This window comes from Ambystoma mexicanum, chromosome 4q (assembly GCF_040938575.1).
Source record: "Ambystoma mexicanum isolate Mex_15411 chromosome 4q, UKY_AmexF1_1, whole genome shotgun sequence".
NCBI classification, from domain to species: domain Eukaryota; kingdom Metazoa; phylum Chordata; class Amphibia; order Caudata; family Ambystomatidae; genus Ambystoma; species Ambystoma mexicanum.
The window spans coordinates 793,827,171-793,850,869 of NC_090928.1; the positions used below are offsets into that span (position 1 = coordinate 793,827,171).

Sequence of the window (23,699 nt, forward strand, 5' to 3'; positions counted from 1 at the left end):
TTGTTTCAGTGTAGACTCAATTGTACATTGCAGCCTTTGGTTTGTTAGTTCGCCTTGAGGACTTGTTGTTTGCCCAAAGGACTCCGTAACACGCCTGCCTTACCTGTTGCTTCTTGTTCTCTTCCTGCAGCGTCACCTTACGCTCTTACTGGCCCCGCCCCCTGCCTTCCCTGCAAGCCTACAACTACCCACTGACACACGCACCCGCACGCGCCCCCTATTGGGACAAGTGGACTGTTGGGCTGAGACGCCGCGATTCTCCTTTCAACTTGCCTTTGCCTCCACCTTCCTTAAGAGGAATCCTTATACGGACCGTAACACGGACTGTTTTCACAAACTACACAGACCACAATAATTTTCCAAAGTAAACACTCATTTGTTTCAGTGTAGACTCACTTTTACATTGCAGCCTTTGGTTTGTTAGTTCGCCTTGAGGACTTGTTTGCCCAAAGGACTCCTTAACACACCCGCCTTACCTGTTCCTTCTTGTTCTCTTCCTGCAGCGTCACCTTACGTTCTTACTGGCCCCGCCCCCTGCCTTCCCTGCAAGCCTACAACCACCCACTGACACGCGCACCCAAGTGGGAACAAGTGGACTGTTGGCCTGGAGGCGCGGGGACAGGACTGCTAGTCTGCAGGTAAGAACCCAGGTATTTTGAAAGAGGGGAGTTACGCTTTAATTAGAATGTTATATACGCACTTGTAAGAGAGGCGACTGGCACCCTGGCTCCACCGCATTTACCTGTTTAAATACTTACGTATCCATTTCTCTACACCTAATTGGTGGATAGCAGCTGAAGTAACAAAAGCTCTTAAATAATCCCTGTATCGTAAAATTGTAAATTACGGATAAAATGGTTAACGGTTTAAGGAGCGGTAGAAAGCTCACGGGCACCCCGTTATATGTGAATATGGATGAACAAGACACAGTTGAATTGGAAATATCATGTATTCAATAAAAATTAACGGAAGGCACAGAATGTATGGGCATCGAGATAGCTGCGCAACTTCATGGTAGCCCGGAAGTTAATGATGACAAAAGCGAAATAAATGAAATTGGTTTGAAGAGTGCCCAAATGAACGCTGATGGCAACAGCATTCCCCCAACTTACTCATTAAAGGAAATGAATGACAGGCATCAGGTTGTCGGTGTGCAGAGTGGGGGGGGGATATGGGACTCCTATGTGGATGGAGCATTACACGAACAGTTTGAAAATAAGATCTCGGACGGCTCGTTAATTGCCCCAGTCATAGAAGCAAAACTGGGAAGACGCATTCGCCTCTCCCTGGGTCTCTCTACACCGGTTCAGTTGAGACCAATAGGCGTGGAAAAAGTTTTCATGTTCAAGAGCTCTGGGGATAATTATAAAGAAGTAAAATTATTAACAATTGATCCTGGAAAAGCACAGACAGCGTTGGGTCACCAGCATCCTATACCCTCTATTAAAGTAAACTCTAGTTCCCCTTTTCATGATTCAACATAATACCTGGGGTCATAGATATCGACCTAGAAACAAATTCACATTATGGTAAGGGGAGTAAGAGCAACGAATTTCCAAATGACAGCTCTCAGCATGGGGAGCAGGAGGTTCATTCAACGAAGTGGAAACACTCCCGGATGGTGAGCACACTTTCCCAGTAATTACACGTAGATTGAATCTGCTAGACAAGGGGCATGAACAAACTCATTGGGAAATAAGGACAACGAAAAACACATTGGTCGAAATGATGGCAAAATTAAATAAAATGGACGGAGCGATGTTTACATGTGACATAATAGCATCACTGTTAATGTATAAAAAAAAACACAGTTGTGAACTATGTAAGATCTTGCCGTCCAACGAGACTCCCCCCATAGCCCACATTTTCAGGCAGACATGGTGACAATGAGGTGGGGGGAAACACAAACCCGGGCAACCCTGAAGAGCTTGCACCAGGACTAAACAGTAGAGGAGAGGTTAAAGGTGAAGACAAGCAGGACGGGAGCTTAATGAAAGAAGTAGCCACAAATACTGCGAAAATTACCGAATTGATATCCCTGGTAACAAACCTCACAGATGCAATAAAATCTTTGCATCTTATGCAATGCATGAAAGCTACTCTTAGTTCCACCTCCCAGGAGGACATTGTAACACGTGATAGTCCTTCTGCCCTGACAGATTTGATAGATTTAGAGACGGAAGTTGGCAAGGCTGGAATGCTGAGTAACTGTAAAGAATGGGAGGGGGAGACTCATACTGATGGAAGCCCAATTGTGGTACTTACTCGTAAAGAAAGTCGCTCTGCGGTGAGGCATAAGGGTACAAAGGGAGCTAAATTTACCGAAAGTAAAGAAACATATCAGTTGTTCTCGAAAAATGTACGAGTCCAGGAGCATCAACAAAAAGCACCACATGGGATTGGCTTGAAGTCCCAGAATCGATCTGATAGTTGCATTTCAAAATCAAATATATCTGAACAGAATACAGGGCTTTTTAACAAAACCCAGAAAGGTGGAAGTGCTCAAGTAGAGGCAAAGAAGAAGGCTAAATATTCTAAATCCACCCTAAACTCGACTAATGATCGGCTGGTTGGACCAAATACATTTTTGGAGGTATTTAACCAACAAATAAGCCGCCGGTATGAAGACTCGGCGTGTGTGCCAGGCTCAGGCCTATGAAACTCCACCTCTGGAGAGGTGTCCAGACCATTGGCGTCGTGCAACGACTGACGCAGGTCTTCAATCTGGCTATGACCAGACAATAATTCGTCAGGTACCTCATCAGGAACCAAACCTTCATCAGACCCTTCTTCCACCTCAGAAATATAATCCAGAGGTTGGAATGGGGGCACAGAAAAAGGGACAAACACATTTTTGGACTTGGACAGAGCCTTTTTCGGGGTTTCCACCACTCTACGGGGTACCTCTGACAAAGAATCCTCAAAAGGCGTCAATGGAATCGGCATCGACGTCGAGCGTGGCGCCGATGGCTTCGACACAGTCCTCGAGGGCGGTGCCCCAAGCGTGTCCTTCGACGGCCTCAGCGCCGATGCCGTTGAGGGCTTCCTCGGAGCCGGAGCCTCGAGGGAACCACTCGACAGACATGGCGTCGATGGCGTCGACGTCTTCGAAGAAGACCTCACAGGCTCCAGCGGTCTCGAGGGTGTCGAGGACCGGGACCTGGAGCGGGCATGGCTAGAACGATCCACCTTGTCCGATCGGGACCTGGAAGGTTCCCGATGATCGCGCCAACCACCTGAGCCCGAAGGCGTGCAAGTGGTGGCTCTAGCACGGTTACGGCCGGCTTCATCCGAAGGCGCGGACGGACCGGAGGCCTGCGACTCAAAAATCGCCATCATTTCCTCATGAAATGCCTCCCATTCCGCAGGAGTAGAATGCTTGCCGCGACAAGCAACCCGTCGTCGGGCAGAGTCCTCGGACGAGGACGGGGAAGGAGACTGGTGACGGCGCTTCCGCGAGTGCCTTGATGAGAAGGAGGAATGGCGGGAACCACTCCGGGACCGAGACCCCCTGGACCTACGCCGACTACGCAGAGAGTCGCCCCTCGAATCGTCAGTGGAAAGTCCAGTGGACCTCGGCTTATGGGGTTTGGAAACCCTACCTACAGAAAGCCCCTTCTTCCGCTCCCGCAAGGCCTTCGATGTTAACGACTGGCACTCGTCACAATCGTCTGTTGCGTGGTCCTCACCGAGAAACCAGAGGCAGGCGTTTTGCGGGTCCGTAAGCGACATCTTGGAACTGCAGTCCCGACACTTCTTGAAACCCGACCGCGGGGTTGAGGAAGATGAAGACATGATATTCGATTTCACAAACCAAGTTTGAAGAACCTTAGAAACAGAAGGACCGAGGTGCGCCGAGATCTCCGAAGCGAACACGTTCGCAGAAAAAACAGAACGGAGGCTACGGGCATCGTGCGTCCTACTTATAACATCCGGTGACGTCGGCTCGACGGAGGCCCTCGAGGACAGTGTATCGACGTCATCGACGCAGGACGCAGACACCAAAAGTTTTCCAAAGCAACACAGCTGTGGTGATTCCCTGTCATAGATATGGAATACGTCGAGGAACCAATCCCCTCGAAAGTGGCAATTCATGCTCTCTGTACTTTGTAGTGGCAACACTAGATCTATCTGGCAAATGTTAGCGAGCGCCAAAAGTGACTCTCGCTGTACAATGGTGAACCCTATTCCAGAATACAGATGTAGGGAACATGTTTGTGGCCAAAACAAAGTTACTTTTTGAAAATATCTATGATGGAAACTGGTTCTATTGCTGAAAACCACAAGGCAATAGTTAATCTGAAGAATCTCGAGCACCTGGCCCAAACGGGCTGACTAACACAGTCCTTAAATCAGATCCTGGAGCTAGTGCCAAGGCACTGTACGTCTTATATAGTAAAATAAACTCTGAAAAATGTGTCCCTCCATCTTAGAAGTCAGCGATTCTTCTACCCATATACAAGAAAGGAGGCAGATTATGTTCTGTAAACTATTAACTCCTTTCTCTGCTAGATGTCACTGGTAAACTGTTCACCACACTGATAGATGCATTAATGTGTGAAGCTGCACAAAAAGGAAACCCAGTACTTTACGTTATCTTGGTAGATTTCAGCGCATTCGATTCTGTCAACCGAGTCACACTGTTGAAGAAGTTGCAAAACTGGGGATGCCCAGCAAAATTATTGTCAATTATTGTACATCTATACTCTGACAACAGTGTGCAGGTACGATTTGATAATGCTGGTACAGTGACATCCCATACAGAGGTGAACAGAGGGGTTAGACAAGGTTGTATCATGGCTGCCCTTCTGTTCAATCTATATTTAGCAGATCTACCAGAAAAACTGTTGGCTGCTGATGGCTGCTCTGTAAAGCTAGGTAGCAGACATATTGAGAGTCAGCTCTATGCAGACGATCGAGTCTTACTGGATGGTACAATTAGAGGAGCCATTGAGTTTGTTGATCAAAATGACTTAACTATCAACATGAATATGACCAAAGTCATGTTGGTTGCAAATAACAGGCGCACCAGAGAACATTTTCAAATTGATTGCAAAATTGTAGAGTATGTTGATAGTTACCCTTACTTGGGAATTGAACTAAGCACTGATAAAAACTATAAATCTATTGTGGAGACCAAAAAAAGAAATGCAAGACAGTTGACCTGTTTGATTAGTAAATTCGCACACCAGACAGTTGGATATTCTATTGAGGGCATTCATAGATTATATAAACACATTTTTATACCGACCATTTTATATGGTTTTGAGGCCTTGGCAATGAAAAATCTCACATGGCTTAATGTGGTTGAAGGAAACCTTTGGAGAACATTGTTATGCTTACCTCCATCTACCTCTATGGCATATCTCTGCCTAGAACTGGGCTTGGTTTCACTGAAAAGCAAGGTTCTAATAGGCAGAGGTTCTCTGTACTTCAAATCCTGCTGCGCCCCCAATGTCCACTGTTAAACTTCATAGGTGAAAATTACGATTTGAAATCGTTTAGTAGCTTGTAAAACTAAATGATGAATCTTACAAAGACTTGGGCTGGAGGCCAGACTATACACGAGGGACAAAATTTGGTGTTTTGAAGGGCATGTTCAAACATAAACTCGAACAGAAAGACTGGATTAATAATTATTGACATCTCCAGACACTACATAATTTCAAATATATATCAAATATCAACCACCAGTATCTTAAAACTCAACAGTATCTTTTAAAATGCCCTTGTCCTGCTGTTCCTAATTTTATAGTGAAACAGAGTAAAAAAACAGCCAGTTCTAGTGCTTCAAGGAAGCCATTGTAACATTTCCACTGAACAAAGAATATGTTGAATTTGCAAATCTCAAATGAACTGTGAAACACCAAGACATGTCCTGACATCTTGTAAAGAAATTAGGTAGTCTTTACATGACCAACCTAGGCCGCTTTGCAGGTAATTATGATGCATTAAACAATGATGAATTCTGGAACTACTGTCTTAACTCAAACTTACAGTCGGTTCATATTGCTCTATTTAGGATTTGGAGTGCTGCATCTAAAATTTGGACACTATATGCTTAGTCTTTTAAACATCAGTGTTATTGTTTCACAATACGTATTTACTCAGCTCAGGAATTGGAGTATGTAGAGAAAGGATTGTGGGATGTATCAACCCACTCATCCAAGCCCTGCAACATCACTGTGCATTGCTGGTAGCAGAAACATCATAATGGCCACTGGAAAGCATGCTGCTCGCCAGAAATCACCAGAAAGTGCGCAGTGAAAACCTGAAAAATAGGCCACCATCCACTTTTGCCTATATTAGTGAGAACAGGAGATCAATGCCAAAAACTACCATTGGGCTACCCACAAAGTAGCCTGAAACCACTTGGAAATAGCAATGCTGATTGAAAAAGAAACACAGAGCTGTTTGAAAATCCATTTTCTTGATTGTCAAAAATTGCCAAAATCATGGCTCACAAAGCACCTAAATGATCCAACCTCTTTGTTGGGTATTCCACATCATTACAGCAAGAATCCACATCACTACCATGTCAGCAAAAATCATATGTTCTCAGAACAAAATCCTATTTTAAAGATACTTGATGGAAAGACAGCTGTCAAAATGGGTGTAATACCGTTGCTCACCTCTACCAGAAAGCCGGCGTTTCAAAACCATTTTTTTGTAAAGTTGAACTCAAACCATGCCAAAGAAGAGAATTCCATCAAAATGCCATATAGAGTGCCACACAGTGATTTCATGTTGAAAAAAGACTTGATTTAAAGATATGTTGCTTATTTTAAGTTTATAAATGTTATTTTCTTCACAAGGAACGATGTTACAATTGATCAGAAAGTAACCTGTTGCAGTTAAAACTCCAAAAGGCTTGCTTCCCCTGAGAACCCTTCACACCTTTTCCCTGGACAAAGGAAGCTTCCCCTGCCCTTGGCCAAGAGATTGACAGGCTGGTGTGAACAGGAACTAGCAGAGGCACCCTGGCCTGTTGCTCTCAGTCAAAACAATGGATTTTTTGGGATGAATCGGAATATGCTAAATTCGGGTGTAACTGTCAACAAACTGCTGGCAGGAAACAAGACATGTGACCCTCTGAGTCAGCCCAGTTCTAGGAGGCGGACCAGACTGAGATGTGAATTGAATTGAAAGCAAATGTATGCTTTATAAAAATGCTTATAACAAAGTGTACTGAGCTGACAAAAATGTAAAACTTTGAGATTGTTAAAATGAAAAATTCATTTACAGTTGGAGACTAAGCTGAACTTTGTGCGATGTTCTGAGACCAAACCCCAGAAATATGCATATTGTAGCAACTGTATTTATGCTATGAACATAAAGATTTACAGAAATGTGCCCAGATAGGGTGGGAATGCATGTCTAAAATTTGGTGCAGAAAGAATATTGGGAAACCCACCAAAAGTGCCAAAAGTGGTCATTTCTGGACCAAAGCTCTTAGGAAGATAAGAGTTGAACAGAATTGTACCTTAGGTAATCTGTCATGTGATTTATGTAATATTAACAGGTTGTGTATATTGTAAATATGTGTTTTATGAAAACTAAGATATACTGTACAGAGACAGAGGGGAGCATTTTCCCCTAAGCCATAAACATGACACGCTGATCCTTTCTCCAATCAGGGGATAGGAAATCCTCTAACCTATCAAATCTTTAGAGGGTTGGGCATTGTAGAAGCAGCCTCCCCACCCACTTTGGAAATACATAAATAAGGACTGCTAGGACAGATAGGACACACTCACTTCCCACTACTCAACTGATTTCTTGGCGCAGCACCCTGAAGGAAGACTTTAGACTCCAGATCTAGATCCAGACTCTAGAACCAAACTCTAGAACCCTGAAGCAGAGAGGCCTAATCCAAAAGCTGAACCCTTCTCAGCAGGCCTGCAGAATCTAGCAACCTGATTCTAATCCCTAACTGCCAAGGGGCTCTCACATTCTCACATTCAACAGCCGGGCGGTGCTGTTTTGCTATTCTAGCCTAGAAACCTGTGCTAGAACCAAGGTCCAGACCCAGAAAGCAGAGCTGTTCCAGAGCCCGTCAGATCCAGTACAAGAGGCCGTGCAGACTGCCGTGCCTGATCCTGTCCAGTGGCGAGTGAAGCCAAACCCTTGACCAGATCCTGACAGGGCCCCTGCTATTCCCAAGCCTAGGACTGAGTATCTAGTCTAGAACTGTTCTTAGTCATCTCTTAGTCTAAAGTAATCTTATTCCAACCATTCCACTTATCCAGAACTGCATTATAGAATCCTGTGTCCATCCTGTTGATTCCAAATCTGTAAAGCACAATCTGTCAATTTGAAATCTTGACTTTATTTCTGAAAAACCTACCTTCACAAAAACCTCTGTAACTTCTGAACCACATGTCCTAGAACCGATATGTAACTGTCATTTCGAAGCTAAGATCCTAAGCTTTCCAATGAACCTAAAACCATTATAGTTTTTCCGTAATCACGTTTCACGAACACAGAAAAATTGGCGCGAATTGCAATTTAGCTCCATTTCACCACGTCAAAATAGCTGTTTCTTGTTTGCAACTGCTGAATTTCGTTTTCAATCTGATAATCATTTATGAATCATTGCTAGTGTTGACCTGTACCAATCCAAAGTAATTCTCGCTGGTGCTGAATCTCCTTTAGTGAATTAAAATCATTTTAGCATATTTTCCCATTCGTTGCTATCCCATTCAAAAGTGTTTTTGCCTGTTTTAAAATCATACTTGTTTTCTCTAAACTTACTGGGGGGAACTGGGATTGAACTGCATTATTGATTGTATTCCTGAAACCTGTGTGCCCTCATTTCCACCTCTTCACATTGCATAGCGGGGGGAGTGAGTAGTAACAGGGGAAAAAGTGATTCTATTATCTTTTGATTGAAACCATATCAAGTTTATTTCTGTGTTGCATTTTCCCATCCTTGCATTTCCTTGAACCATAAAAGTATTCTCTGATACCTTATTCTCCTATTCCTACTCCTAACTGATTAAAGAGGTTGCTGAGATTGTAATATTACCCATTGCTGATCATTGTCATATTCATAAGTGTGCTATTCAGAGATTATTTTATTAATAAAAGTGTGATATATATATTGTTCAATTTTTCAAATAAACCTTCCTGGCTCAGTGAGGTCGGGGAGATCCAAAGAGAGGGGTGTTATATAAGGGTTCATCATCCAGATTTAAAGAACGTTGACATAAAAATATAGAAGGGCTTCCATTGGGCATCCAAGACAAGGCATTGATTTAGTTGGAGTGCTGGATTGAAGTCCCTTACAGGATACAAAATCCAATGACATTAAGTAATTATGGATATCCTACAAGATCTTAAAAAAACTTTAGATTTTAGTTAGACTAATGTTTGTTGTATGTATTTTTAGCTAGCTGTTTTAACTGTTTTTAGAAAAACTAAATCGATCGATTAATTTGATTAATTGGACTAATTGTCGAATCTAATGAGGAGAGCGTTAGAAACTTGCTATAAGCGAAAGAGCAAAACTCACTAATTAAGAAAATGAAATGGAATGCTACATGTTGTATGTTTTCAAAATGTTCTTAGGTTGTATTATGATTATGATGTTTTAAATATAGAGAAGCACATACATGAATTTCAGAATTGTATGCAACTACATGTATGTATGTGAATTGACAAGAATTCCAGTCACACAGCGCCAAAGGATAAAATTCTGAAATGCTTCAGTTGCAACAAAGTTTATTCAACAGATTCAGTCTGAAAACATGTTTGGAGCTTAACCGTGCTCTTCTTCTGATGCTGAAGGTATCGCAACAATTACAGTGAACATTTTGAGTATGGTACCAAGAACCACAGGCAAACAGGGCGGGTGGAGTGGGCGGGTAATCAAGTCAAACAATTCCAAACAATCCATAACAATCAATAGAAATCAAGTTATGGTTGTGTTACCAAAACCCAAAACAAATAAAAAAATCGTGATTGAACAGTGTGTGAACAACACAGTATTAGATTGAAACATTCAAATTGCAAATAAGCATGATACAAGAACGCAATGAAAGAGACAAGTAGGGATGGGGGAAAATACAACAAGGAAGGAAAAAATAAAAAAAAACATATATTAGTATGAGTGATTTCAAAGCAGCATGGATAAAATACAACAAGTAAATGCACGGGTGAGCTGGGTCTCTCCGCAAATATTTTCATGAAATACCTCAACTGTAGAATGATATTATCAAATCGTTAAGTGTGAGAGACAGGTATGCCAACCTGAGGGCCCTGTCGGGTATGCGCGATACTTTATCCAAAGATAAAAAGATAGGGGAGGAAAGGATTCCTTTTACTGGTGTACAACTGATAACCCAGGTCTGCATTAGCATCAAAGCCTAATGCTAACTAATTTATCTTATCACTTAGACAGGAACAGAAGATCAATCCGACTAAAACCTACAAAATCGTACCACGTATATCTTTGCTGTTGCGGAATATGACTGCCTGTACGATGAAAAGTAACCCATTATGTTTGTGATGAAAGGTCGTGGATGTAAACAATTGTGATCCAGTGAAAAACGAGGGAGAGAATGGGTAGAAAGATATAAGCGCCTATCAATTGCTCATTGTCACATCTCAGTTTATTCACATTCAACGCATCGGCTAAGAACGAGCAGTGGTCTTAGGGACCGTGTGCAAATGAGCTTACCGTGGTGGTCTGCTAGAACAGGAGTGCAATCCCTCACTGAACGTGGGCGACTTGTGTTTGCAGTTTAAGAAAGGACTGACTAGCCTGCATACTACACAGAGATTCAAGTGGCAAGGCAACGCCGCCATCTTGAATGAGTATTTGACCAAGGTAACTGATATAGGAAATGAAATACAAAGGTGCTGCATATTATTAAATCAGTTAATGTACGAAAATGGAATCCATTCTAAGTTATCTGGGCTGTAAATGTGCGTGAGGCCCAATCCTTAAACGGGGACCTCTTGAAACAAAAATTACTTTAAAATGTAGTCATTTCTGAAATATAAACGTACGCAATGAAATGTGACTCATGAGCTATTGATAAGTGTAGGTACAAGAAGTGAGTATTCTATATACAAGACTATGTAGAAGGTTCGCGCGTATCATTGACTCTGTTGCAGATCCATGCCAGAAAAATAAATAGGTAACATTCATCCTTAGATTATTATTTTACCACCCAAATGGTGAAGTACAGATCCATCAAATACATTTTTATCAAGACAGTACTGGTGCCGTTTTCACCCAAATTTAATTATACACCATCATATCGATGTAGTAAAGTGAGTGCGACCCACAATCATGCTTATTTATAAGAATACATCAAACTCATGATCAGAATTTAAACCACAGTACACAGTCCTATAATTACATATTAGCCCAGCTTCTAATCTTCAAAGTTTCAACGTTAAATTACCCCCTCGTGGGGGCAAAGTGACTTTTGCCAGACCAACAAACTTAATATCCTGTTTGAGATCCATTTGATGACAAGTTTGCCAATGAAAGGTTCATAACAAATAAATACAAAAAAATACATAAATAAATAAAACTAACAAATGTTGGACAGTGAACACCAACAAGGGGAAGAAATTGAAGCTCTACTAGATAAAGACACTCCTAAAGGGAGTCAACCTTCTCTTACATGAAGCCAAGAACATCTCATTCTAAATGAAGCAGAAATAGCCATGACTGAGGTAGAAAACACCATGTACCAAACTAAACACTCTGTAGAAGACTTGTCAGTGCTCAAATCACAACTAAATGATGAACAACACACCATTTATCTAGAAGTCACTGAAGAAATTAAACATTTTATTTCATTTATTTACTTATTACATTTGTTACTCGCCCAGACCCCTAGGTATCACGGCGAGGTTACAGACAGCTTAAAATACATACATTGAATGGGCCGGTGTGGCGCAGTTATATTGGCAAGCGATACATGATATGTAAACAAAGGAACACAATGGCAGATGTTAACATCATAGAAATATATACACAGGAGAAGGCAGAAGACATATATTGACAGGGTGTTGAGCTGGCTTTGTTATTGGTACTGGTTAAATAACCATGTTTTCAGCAACTTTTTAAAACCTATAAGGGTTTCCTGATTTTTAAAGGTTAGTGGAAGAGAATTACAATGTTTTGGAGCTAGGTGTTGGAAGCTAGTGCCACCAGCTCTAGTCTTGTTGAATCGGGGTGAAACCAGTAATGACTGGATGTTAGATCTTAAAGGTCTGGTGTTCGTTTTTCTGGAAATTACCTGATCTAGGTAGATGGGAGCATTTTCATGGAGGCATTTGTAGGTAATGCATAATGTTTTAAAGATAACTCTGGCTTTGATAGGTAACCAATGGTGCTCTCTTCTGGTTTTGGATATGTGATCCGATTTTCTTATTCCTAGGGCGGCCCTCAAGGCTTTGTTTTGTATCAGCTGCAATTTATTGAGGTTGGTGGTAGCGGTGCCTAGGAGTAATACATTACAATAATCGAGTCTTGATAGGATCAGGGCCCTGGCCGCGTGATGCAGTGGTGGGTGTCAAAAATTGGCGGCAGAGGGAAACAAGTTTGGAGGTGTAGGATGTGGAGGAAGATAGTGCGCTGATATGTTTAGTTAGGGAGAGGTTGGAATCCAGATAGACTGTTTAAGTACTGGAATGATGGTGCCGTCTATGTTGATGACAGCGTAGTAGGAATGAAGAGCGTTTATTTTAGGTTGGGAGCCCACAATGAGAATCTCGGTCTTGTCATCGTTAAGGCAAAGACTGTTTAAAGCGATTCAGTTTTGGATTATGGAGTAGATTTTGTTTATGGTCAGTGTGTCTTGGTGTCACGCTCACCTGATTCCCACGGAGGCGCAGGTCTGGCTTCGAGTGCTGATGCTTCTTCAATGGTGAAGCGCAGGACTCTGATGATGGACAGGAAGGGCCCCTCTACTCTGGCTTTTCTGGCTCGCAGGAATATTCCCCTGTGCGTGAAAAGGGAGTATTACCTACTGACGGAATAATGCTGAAGCCTCCCACTCCCTTCCAACCCTCCACGATACCCTTCCACGATTCCCCGTGAAGTCTCACCTTAGGGTCTGGAAGGACGAGTTCTCCATCCTGCTTCTGATGCAGGGGCGCGTTTAAACCCAGTTACTTCACTGGATTGAGGTTTGATGGAAGTTCAAAATAAGCTTGACTATTCAGGTGAGGCGCTGTAAGAGTTCTATTGCAAGTTCAAAAGTTCAAGCTTAATAATATTGTTCATTGTCTTATTGCAGCAAGCGCTAATGCTTATGTCTTTTTCCCCTTAGGGGCCGGGGTTCGGAATGCCGGAGATATGGCGCCGACCCGAAGTGTAAGTTCTGGATGAGCGTTCAGGTAATGTCTTTGCATTCGCTCATTCAATGTCTTTGTCTTTTTTCCCCATAGGGGCAGGGGTCCGGAATGCCAGGAAGCGGCAGGACCCGAAATGAAATGGGAATGACCCAACAGGTAAGTCTTAGAAGGAAACTGAGCTTTTCCTATTTCCCTTCCTTCTCTCACCGTGTTTTCTTGTCTTTTCTCTCTAGGCTCTGGGAAGTGGGTGCAGATCCGGATGATCGCTGCTGAAGATGGAGGCGCCCAGGAAAGGTGAGTGAAATGCAGCGCTGCAGCGATCAAAGCGAAATGCTTTTAAAATGATGTCTTCCCTTTCAGGATCGTCGGTGTTGTAAGAGGATTCAATTCAGCACTACAGCTAAGTTAACGCCTAGTCTAGAATACTGAATGAAAACCCTTATTGATATATCTTTATGTCCAGTTCATGCGTTCTGGATGACTACCCCTATATAACACCCCTCTCTTGGAATCCCCCTGACCCCACTGAGCCAAGAAGTAGTTCTGTTTTGCAAGTTTAAAAGGTTTATTTGATAATTTAAAATATATATATATCACACTTTATAATAAATTAATAATTGAATAGCACACTTAATCTGATATGATAAAGATCAACAACGGAGAATCTGGCACTAGCACACTTCTTATAATCACTAATGAGTTGACATGAAATGGATAAGGTAGCACACTGGTAAATAGGAACAAAAGTATAATGTGGTAGAGAATGCTTTATAGGGTTCAAATGGATGCAATGTTGAATGAAATGCAGTACAGAAAATACTCAATATGATTTCAACAAAACAATGTAATCACTTTTCTCTGGCAATCCCCTCCCCCCCTTGATGCAAGGTAAGGAAATGGAAGGAAAACACACAGTTCTCAGAAATGCAATCAAATGTGATTCCGTTCACCCCAGCAAGCTTAGACTACAGAAGTTTGAAAACACAGGCCCAAATTGCTTTGATATGTGCTGGCAATGAATTAAAATATGCTAAAATGCTTTTAATTCCCTTTCAGAGGTTCAGGGTGAGTGGTATCTAGTTAATATTAGTCCAGGCTCACACTAGCAATGATGCAGGGATAGTTAGCAGGTTAAACGAATTTCTGGCAAATGGAAGGCAAGCAGCAGCAGTTTTTACATGTGAAGAAATTTGCAAATCGCGGTAAAATTCGCGAATGCGTGTTCCGCGATTGCGGTAAAACTATAGGGGGTAGGAATGCGGTTCTAGGTTCGTAGGAAAGCCACGATTCTAACCTTTCAGATGAAAGTTATTGCAAGTCTCTAGCACAAACGGTTGCGGAGATATGAGCGATTTTGTGAAGGTCGTTTTTCAGATTTGAAATTTTAAACTTCAAAAGACAAGTGCAACTTGCAACTAGGAAATGACAAGTGACAGCTTTACAAATGACAGGTGACAGTTAGGAGACAGTTCTACTTAGATTAAAATAGGATTGAATTATATTATTTTAACTAAGAGATTGGTTCTGCACAGTTTTGCTATGTACTCACACCATATTCTTGAGTGAAATGGGCCTCATCACGGATCTGGTCAGGGTTTTAAACTCGCCTCTGGTCTCTGCACTTCACAGTGATCTGGGTCAGATCTCTCTGGTTCTCTGGTCTGGGTCTCTAGTTCTGGATAGATTGAAGTCTCTAGTTTGGCTCTCTGGAGGTTTGATGGAGGTAAAGTATGGATTTTTCCGGCAGAGCGTCCCGCTGCAGATGGAATTGAAGGTCCCTATCTGCCCTGTCTGTCTGCTTTTATGTGTTTAGAATGTGGGTGTGTTCTAGCATCACTGACCCTACCTCTCTCTCAGCTTCTAATTGGTCAAACTTCCATTTATCATTTGATTGGGGAAGGAAGTGTGTGTCAGCGTGATGTCATTTTATGGCTTGCAGACAGGACACTCCTCTGTCAGATTGCACACATTCTATATTTGATAATAAAAGACATATTTCACAGTTACACAGTTGCTTGAAATTACATATACATGGTGTGGCTGAATTTAGCCATGTCTCTGTCCAAATCTGCTGTTTCTAAGAGCTTGCATTCAGAAATGGCACATAATTGACTTTTTAACTGATTTTTCAATTTCTGACATTGACCCAACTTTACATACATGTGCGCAGGGAGTATGGACATTAACTGATGAAGTTTCAGACTTTTAACATGCATACATTTAGAGTAATATCCACTTTTCCGCTAAAACCCCCCTGAACACGCCACCGGGTCGAAAAACCTCTTAAAATGTGGGCAGAAAAATCACAAGAATTATGGTGTCATTTATAAAATTTTCACATGTCCGCTCTATGAGTTATTCATCTTTTTAAAGTTATGTTCTGGCTCCAAAGGGGTGTGGTTTACCCTCAGCAAAAGGTTGAATTTCTGGTTTTTCCAGTTCTGCCAAGCCAGCTTGCTCTCACAGGCAGTGCCCCTCCCCTTTCCTCAGGAGGAAGCCACTTTTTACGACCATTTACGACTCCTGCCAATAAAACCTTTGCCTGAGCCAGGACAGGGCTTTGTTCACTTTCCTGCAGAGCACAGGTAATTCAATTATCAGATAGATGGCATATCCTTAGTGTGAGCAGCAAAAGGGCAGCTAGGCCTGGGAACACAGCTGTGACTCAAGTTTCACTCCTGATGGGGGTAGTTGCCAGGCAAATTGGAATCTCTTTAAGCTGTCATTTCTGTTCCCCAGTTTCTGCATTCAAATAAAACTAAACATTTTCACATATGCAGCTAGAAGGCTGATTCTAAGTTTAAAACTATGACATTTAAACAGTTACAAAGGCATGTGACACCAAACATAGGTCACTCATTTAATCTAAACATTTTCGATTTTAGTGTCTTTAAATCCAGTGCAACTTAAACTGCTGACTCCATAGCAGTTTTGTTATAAGCATTGTTTTGGGCTCTTCATTTCCCAGATTTTGTAGGCACACAACACTCCATTCTACCAAATGTCTGCTGGTGTTCAGTGAATATTTTGCACATATTGCAATGTTTGAAATAGGCACTTTGGCTGGCCTTCAGAGAAACACAGGGTGGTTTTAAACTGCCGGCTTTTGGATAGTGGTGAGTACTGGTACTGCACCCATTTTTGGGATTTAACAAATGAATTCCCCACAATTCTAAGTTGCATTTGGCAATCAGCATTGCCATTCCCAATGCTTTCAGACTACTGTGCGGGTAGTCCAATGGTGGTTTTAGGCAGTGTCCTTCTGTGCCCATAACATCGGCAAAAATGAGTGGCAGCCTATTCTTCATGCATTTCCCTGTGCATTTTCTGGGAAGCTCTGGCCATCATGAGGTTTTCCATGTCAGTACTGCACAGTTTTGAGGTAGGGCTCGGATGCATGGGTAAATACATCCCACAAGCCCCCCTCTTGCGATGGCCATTCTATTTCACTAATGGGACTCGCAAGACCTGGGATGTTTCCTCATCTTCTTCCAATAGATGGCACAGTTCAGCATCTTCTTCTCCATCCGGTACTGATCGATCGGTTCTCCTCGCCGGTCCTGATGGGAATATTGGGCGGTCCACTGGGCCCATTGGATCTTCGTTCCCGGTCTCCGGATCGTCCTCCTTGGCCCGTCTTCAGGTTTTCTTTCTCCTAGGACGACAAAGGAAGAGCGGCAATACCTACTCATAGACGTTTTTCCACCACTGTTGAGATGGTGGGACAGCATATGCATTTCATCATAACGAAACATTACATTCTTATTTTGAAAAAAAAACAGTATAACTAAGAGACAGTTTCATACAAATCACAATATTTTAGGAACTAGATGTGGTATGTTTTATGATTGGAACTGAATTAGTCTGATACCGTACCCGCTAGGATTCCAGAGGATTCCTCCAGTTGTTGCAGAGTGTGCCTGGGATGGCAACACTTCAACTGGTTTATGTGGACCCACTTGTCTTCCCCCGCTGCCGAACCGCCTTTGGGGATGTGGATTTTGTAGGCCACAGGGGAGATTTTGTCTATGATCTCGAATGGTCCCTTCCATGTAGGCAAAAATTTGCGCTGCTTGGCCTGGTTCCTTTGGAAGTTGTATAGATAGACCCGGTCTCCCACCTGATATTCCTTACTGGAAGTTTTCAGGTCATAATGGGTCTTCATGCTATCAGCTGATCTTTCTAGATTCCGCTGAGCATAAGCAAAAGCATGTTGGAGGTGTTTCCTTAAATTCTCTACATACTCATGAGTAGTGGAGGCATTTATCAGTGTCTGCTCTTGGGTCCTGTAGAGCAAATGCTGAGGAAGCACCATCTTGCGCCCAGTCATCAACTCAAATGGTGACATTTTGGTTGCAGATGAAGGGGTAGATCTGATGGCCATTAGGACCAGAGGTAATCGGATATCCCAACTTGGCCCAGAATCTGCCACAAACTTCTTTAATATGCTCACAATTGTCCGGTTATATCTCTCTACTGCCCCAGAAGAAGCTGGCCGATAAGCAATATGCAACTTCCTTTTGACCCCCAGTATCTCCCACATCTTTGTCATTACTTCACTGGTGAAGTGGCAACCTCTGTCTGACTCAATCCTTTGAGGTAGACCAAAACGGGAAAAGATGTGGTTAATCATCAAGGCAGCTGCAGTTTCTGCCTTGCAATTTGGGGCTGGGAGACATTCCTCCCACTTGGTAAACAAGCATGTCACAGTCAACATGTACTTATTCCCCCTAGCCGAGCGAATCACAGGGCCTACAAAGTCGATTTGTAAATCTGACCATGGCAGTGTCATCCCCCTTTTCTGGAGAGGCGCACGGTGCGTGAGGGATGATGGCTGAAATTGTGCACACACAAGACACCCCTTCAAGTATTGGTCGAGGTCCTGCCCCATGTGTGGCCAGTATGCAACCTCTCTTAAGATTTCCAATGTTGTGTGAAACCCCCTATGACCGGCAGTGGCCGCATCATGGGCGTGACTTAACATCAGGCTTCGGAATGAGGTAGGAACCACCCACTGATCGTGGCCAGCTTTGGATTTCCTTACCAACAAACCGTCTTGGATTCGGAACATTTTTGGACATTTCATCAACACTCTTAGGTCCTCTTTCCCAATGTAATCGGTATCCGTCAGGGGAAAGTTCTCAGGGTCCTCAAGGTGCTGGTAAAATTTACCAATTATTGGATCCCCCTTCTGAGCGGTAATCAAATCAGCATCAGGGGTCTCCTTGCTCCATTGTGCAATTGAAAGGTCGTTGTGAGCATTTGTCTGGGACCTAGTGATAGCAGTGACCTGGATTTCCCCCAATAGGGACTCAATCTCAATTAGATCCCCTTGGATGGCCCCGGTTTTGGCCAGCTGATCAGCTAAGTCATTTCCAGTTTTGTCTGGTCCCTCTACTTTGGAATGACCCTTGATCTTTTTCCAGTAGATGGTCATCCCATTCGATGTGACCAGATCATCAATGTTTTGGATCAACTTCCCATGTTTCAAGGGTTTGTTGTTAGCACATAACATGCCTCTGGTTTTCCAATTAACCAGGTGCTCCACGAACCCGTTCCGTACATAATCCGAATCTGTGATTATGACCAGTTCGTGGAGTTGATGCTGGACAGCAGTGAGGATGGCCTGATGCACAGCCATCAATTCTGCCACCTGACTACTTCGGGGACCAATTTTGTATCCAGCGGAGGGTTCTGGGGACTCATTCACCCATGCATTCCCTACGCCGGCCACCAGTTCTTTCTCCCCGTTGTTGTCAACATGGTAAGAGCATCCATCCACATACACAGTGGGCATTCCCTCACACTTGTCTTCTTCAAAGACTTTGTGTGGGGAATTAAGGTATGCCTCCATGTTGTCCTTTATTTTTAGACTTTCGTCCTCGAGACAGTTTTCTCTGGCACAATCATGCAAGTCAGCCAGACCTTGCGCGAGTGGACTCTTCTTGTTTTGGCCATATCTGACCTCCACAGGAAAGCCTTGCATTGACAGAATCCAGGAAGTAATTCGGGAATTACTCACATTTCCGGCCCGGATTCTGTCACTTTGGAGATATTGCAGAGGCTGGTGTGGAGTCTCCACTATGATGTGTTCCCCCTGGATAAACGGGCGGTAATTCTTCAATGCCCACACCGTTGCCAGGAGTGCCTTCTCACAATCGTTGAATTTTTCCTCCACAGAGGATAAAGTTTTGCTCGCATAGGAGATTACTTTATTGACCTTGTCATGCTTTTGGTATAATACTGCCGTCAAGCACGTATTAGAGAACCCTGTCTCCAGGAAGAACTCCTTGTTTCTGACAGGGTAAGCTAGGCAAGGCGCTTGTGAGAGGCTTCTCTTGAGTTGTCTTACTGCCTCGGATTGTTCTGGACCCCATTCCCACTTGACCCCCCCTTTAGGAGATGAATCAGGGGTCTGGTGATCTCTGCGTAGCCCTCAATGAACTTTCTGCTGTAATTAGTCAGTCCAAGGAGGCTCCTTAGTTCCCGCAGAGTTGTGGGGTCTTTCAGTTTCTGAAGTGCTTCCACTTTCTTTTCCTGGGGACAGAGGCCCTGAGGAGTAATCTAAAGCCCCAAGAAATTAACACGGGTTCTACACCACTGTGCTTTCTGAAAGGAAAGTTTTGCTCCGGCGGCCCTCAACTGTGTTAGAACATAACGGATCTCCGCTATGTGTTCCTCCACAGATGAACTTTTGATGAGGACATCATCTACATAAGCCAGGTTACCCCTTGCACCCAAGTCGGGCATGGCCTTGTGTAGAAAAATGTTGAATTCATTGCCGGAGTTGAGGTATCCGAAGGGAGTCCGGGTCCATGTGTACTGCTGGCCCCCAAAGGTAAAAGCCAGCTTGTATTGGTCCTCCCTACTGACAGGCACAGTCCAGTATCCATTGGTCAGGTCTATTGCAGTGAATACCTGTGACCCCTGGATCTGGGCCAGCCCTTGGTCAATGTAGGGCAGAGGCCATCGGGAAGTATGGACCCGTTGTTGACCCCCAGTATCTCCCACATCTTTGTCATTACTTCACTGGTGAAGTGGCTACCTCTGTCTGACTCAATCCTTTGAGGTAGACCAAAACGGGAAAAGATGTGGTTAATCATCAAGGCAGCTGCAGTTTCTGCCTTGCAATTTGGGGCTGGGAGACATTCCTCCCACTTGGTAAACAAGCATGTCACAGTCAACATGTACTTATTCCCCCTAGCCGAGCGAATCACAGGGCCTACAAAGTCGATTTGTAAATCTGACCATGGCAGTGTCATCCCCCTTTTCTGGAGAGGCGCACGGTGCGTGAGGGATGATGGCTGAAATTGTGCACACACAAGACACCCCTTCAAGTATTGGTCGAGGTCCTGCCCCATGTGTGGCCAGTATGCAACCTCTCTTAAGATTTCCAATGTTGTGTGAAACCCCCTATGACCGGCAGTGGCCGCATCATGGGCGTGACTTAACATCAGGCTTCGGAATGAAGTAGGAACCACCCACTGATCATGGCCAGCTTTGGATTTCCTTACCAACAAACCGTCTTGGATTCGGAACATTTTTGGACATTTCATCAACACTCTTAGGTCCTCTTTCCCAATGTAATCGGTATCCGTCAGGGGAAAGTTCTCAGGGTCCTCAAGGTGCTGGTAAAATTTACCAATTATTGGATCCCCCTTCTGAGCGGTAATCAAATCAGCATCAGGGGTCTCCTTGCTCCATTGTGCAATTGAAAGGTCGTTGTGAGCATTTGTCTGGGACCTAGTGTTAGGCAGAAACCTGTGCAGTTCCCTTGGGGAACACTGCAAAAGATTTAAGACTACAGGTATAGCAGTAAACCCACTTGGTAGCAGTCCGCACCACCCAGATTTACCTGGTAGCTGTGGCTGAGCAGTCAGACTTCCCCCAAGAAGAGTTAGGCAGTATGCAAAGTATACACAATATGTACTCAGACACAATAGCACAAGCAAACACTGACCAGAGCTTGGTTTCAAAAGTATATAGTTATTTATTTTTTTAAGAACACATAAGTTGAAAACACTCTAGCAAAGTATAGTAAAAACACTTAAAACACAGTTATAATGAAAGCAGTTTCAACCCTTACTCCTATCTAGACAACTCTAAGTTAACCACACATAATTAAAACAGAGGTGAGCGCTTAACGTTAGATGACACTCTAGTAGGTTCAAGAAAGGGATAAAAAGAAACAGAAATGGGTTAAACACACCACTCTAAGGTCCAGAACACTTGCAATAGACTCAAAGAAGCACAAAGTCACAGGTGAGCAAAAGTCACTAGGCAGGGCCCACTCTTAGAGTAGCCGGAGCAAAAATGTGCCCAAGATCACACTGTTATTAGGGATTCAAAGTCTTGCAGAGAGTTAGAAAGAGTTTAGAGTGGCTTAGAAGTTTAGCCAGGGTATTCCAGGCACTCCCAGGTTCGAAAGCCGGGGGCTAAATCTACCCCGTACAGTCGGTGGCAAGGGAAGCCAGGCGGAACACGGTACCTTAAGCGGAAAGGATCCTCCAGCGGTGGCAGTTGTTCCAGGCAGTGGCAGCAAGGCTCGACGTCGGTCAGGGGAGAAGAAGTTCTCGCAGAAGAGCAGAAGAAGAAGGTCGTTGCACTGCCCGGGAAGAAACCAGCCGCGGAGTCCTCCGGTCAAAGGGTTGTACCGACTTTCGTGGTTGGGGTAAAAGTGGTGGGGTTCCGGTTGCCGGGGTGCTTGGCACTGGCAAGGCGGCCACGAGATACCTCGAGAAGCGAAAAGAAGGCGAAAACTGGTTGTCCCCACCAGTCAAGGGAAGGAGCCACTCCGTTAAGAGTTCTCCTCGGTCGTCGGGAAAAGTGGTGAGACGGTTCAGCAGGGCTCCACCGGGTGGTGTCGTCGAAGCAGGTCGGCTCAGCTCTTCCCTCGTCGGATTCTTGGTCCTGTGGCGACTTCTAAAGTTCCAGTCCCCAAAGCCCTGCTTTTATGCAGCAAACCCCCATTCACCCAGCCTAGCTGTCACTCAAACATGCTAAGTGGTGAGCCGGCCGGCTCACCACTTGGGCCAATCAGGACGGAGTGCGACTTGAGTTACCAAGGTAACTCAGTCCAGGGTGCCTAAACCCCCCTCCACCCCTCCTAAGTACCCCAGACAGAGTGGCACCACTTTGGAGGGCTTCTGTGGAGAAGCCCGCCAAAAGTGGAACAAAGGGCTCCACTTTGGGTCAGAGTTACAGAGGCGAACGCCAACGCCATTTTAGAATCAAGTTTTGGCAAAAAGTCCCAACCGGAGTTATAATAATAAATATATAAACCGGCGGTATGTTTAAGGCTACCGTAAATAAATAATTAAATGTGTTAGCCTAAAACAATGGGAAATCCCATAGGAAAATATTCGCGGTTGAATATAAAACGTAGTTTCCACTGCCACCAGCCAAAACTCGATCAGGGGGGACGGAGACGTGCCCCCTCGACTAACAGACCCTGGGGCAATCGAATTGCCCCAGCCAGTACGTCCACAATATGATGGTTTGTACTGGTTCTGTTCAGGATTCAAGACTAGCAAAGTCTTTGGTGACTTTACATGCCCTGGGAGACAGTAGTCAGTCCCAGGGTATGGAGTCTATGTTGGGGAGTCCCTAGGACACCCCTGGGTCACGGCACAGAGGGTGCTGTGTAACCCACATCACAAAAATACATGAGGCCCTATGGAGTAAAAGACCCCATAGCCCATTCAACACAAGGTTTAACCAAGAAAACACACTTCAACATGTCCAAGAGTGAGGGTAAAAGAGTCTCACTCTTGGCAGGAGAAAAAAAGAAACCCCAGAAATCCAGCAAAGCTGCTGGGGGACTCACTAGGTAGGGAAATTCAGCCTAAACAGAGAATTCTCCCTAACACCTAGTGATAGCAGTGACCTGGATTTCCCCCAATAGGGACTCAATCTCAATTAGATCCCCTTGGATGGCCCCGGTTTTGGCCAGCTGATCAGCTAAGTCATTTCCAGTTTTGTCTGGTCCCTCTACTTTGGAATGACCCTTGATCTTTTTCCAGTAGATGGTCATCCCATTCGATGTGACCAGATCATCAATGTTTTGGATCAACTTCCCATGTTTCAAGGGTTTGTTGTTAGCACATAACATGCCTCTGGTTTTCCAATTAACCAGGTGCTCCACGAACCCGTTCCGTACATAATCCGAATCTGTGATTATGACCAGTTCGTGGAGTTGATGCTGGACAGCAGTGAGGATGGCCTGATGCACAGCCATCAATTCTGCCACCTGACTACTTCGGGGACCAATTTTGTATCCAGCGGAGGGTTCTGGGGACTCATTCACCCATGCATTCCCTACGCCGGCCACCAGTTCTTTCTCCCCGTTGTTGTCAACATGGTAAGAGCATCCATCCACA

General features: G+C 44.0%; 1 protein-coding gene across 2 annotated transcripts in view; it reads right to left on the reverse strand.

Annotated features, from left to right (window-relative positions):
* The window catches only part of APLF (aprataxin and PNKP like factor), a 960,891-nt gene that overhangs the window by 469,560 nt on the left and 467,632 nt on the right, over positions 1 to 23,699 (reverse strand). The window lies entirely within an intron of this gene.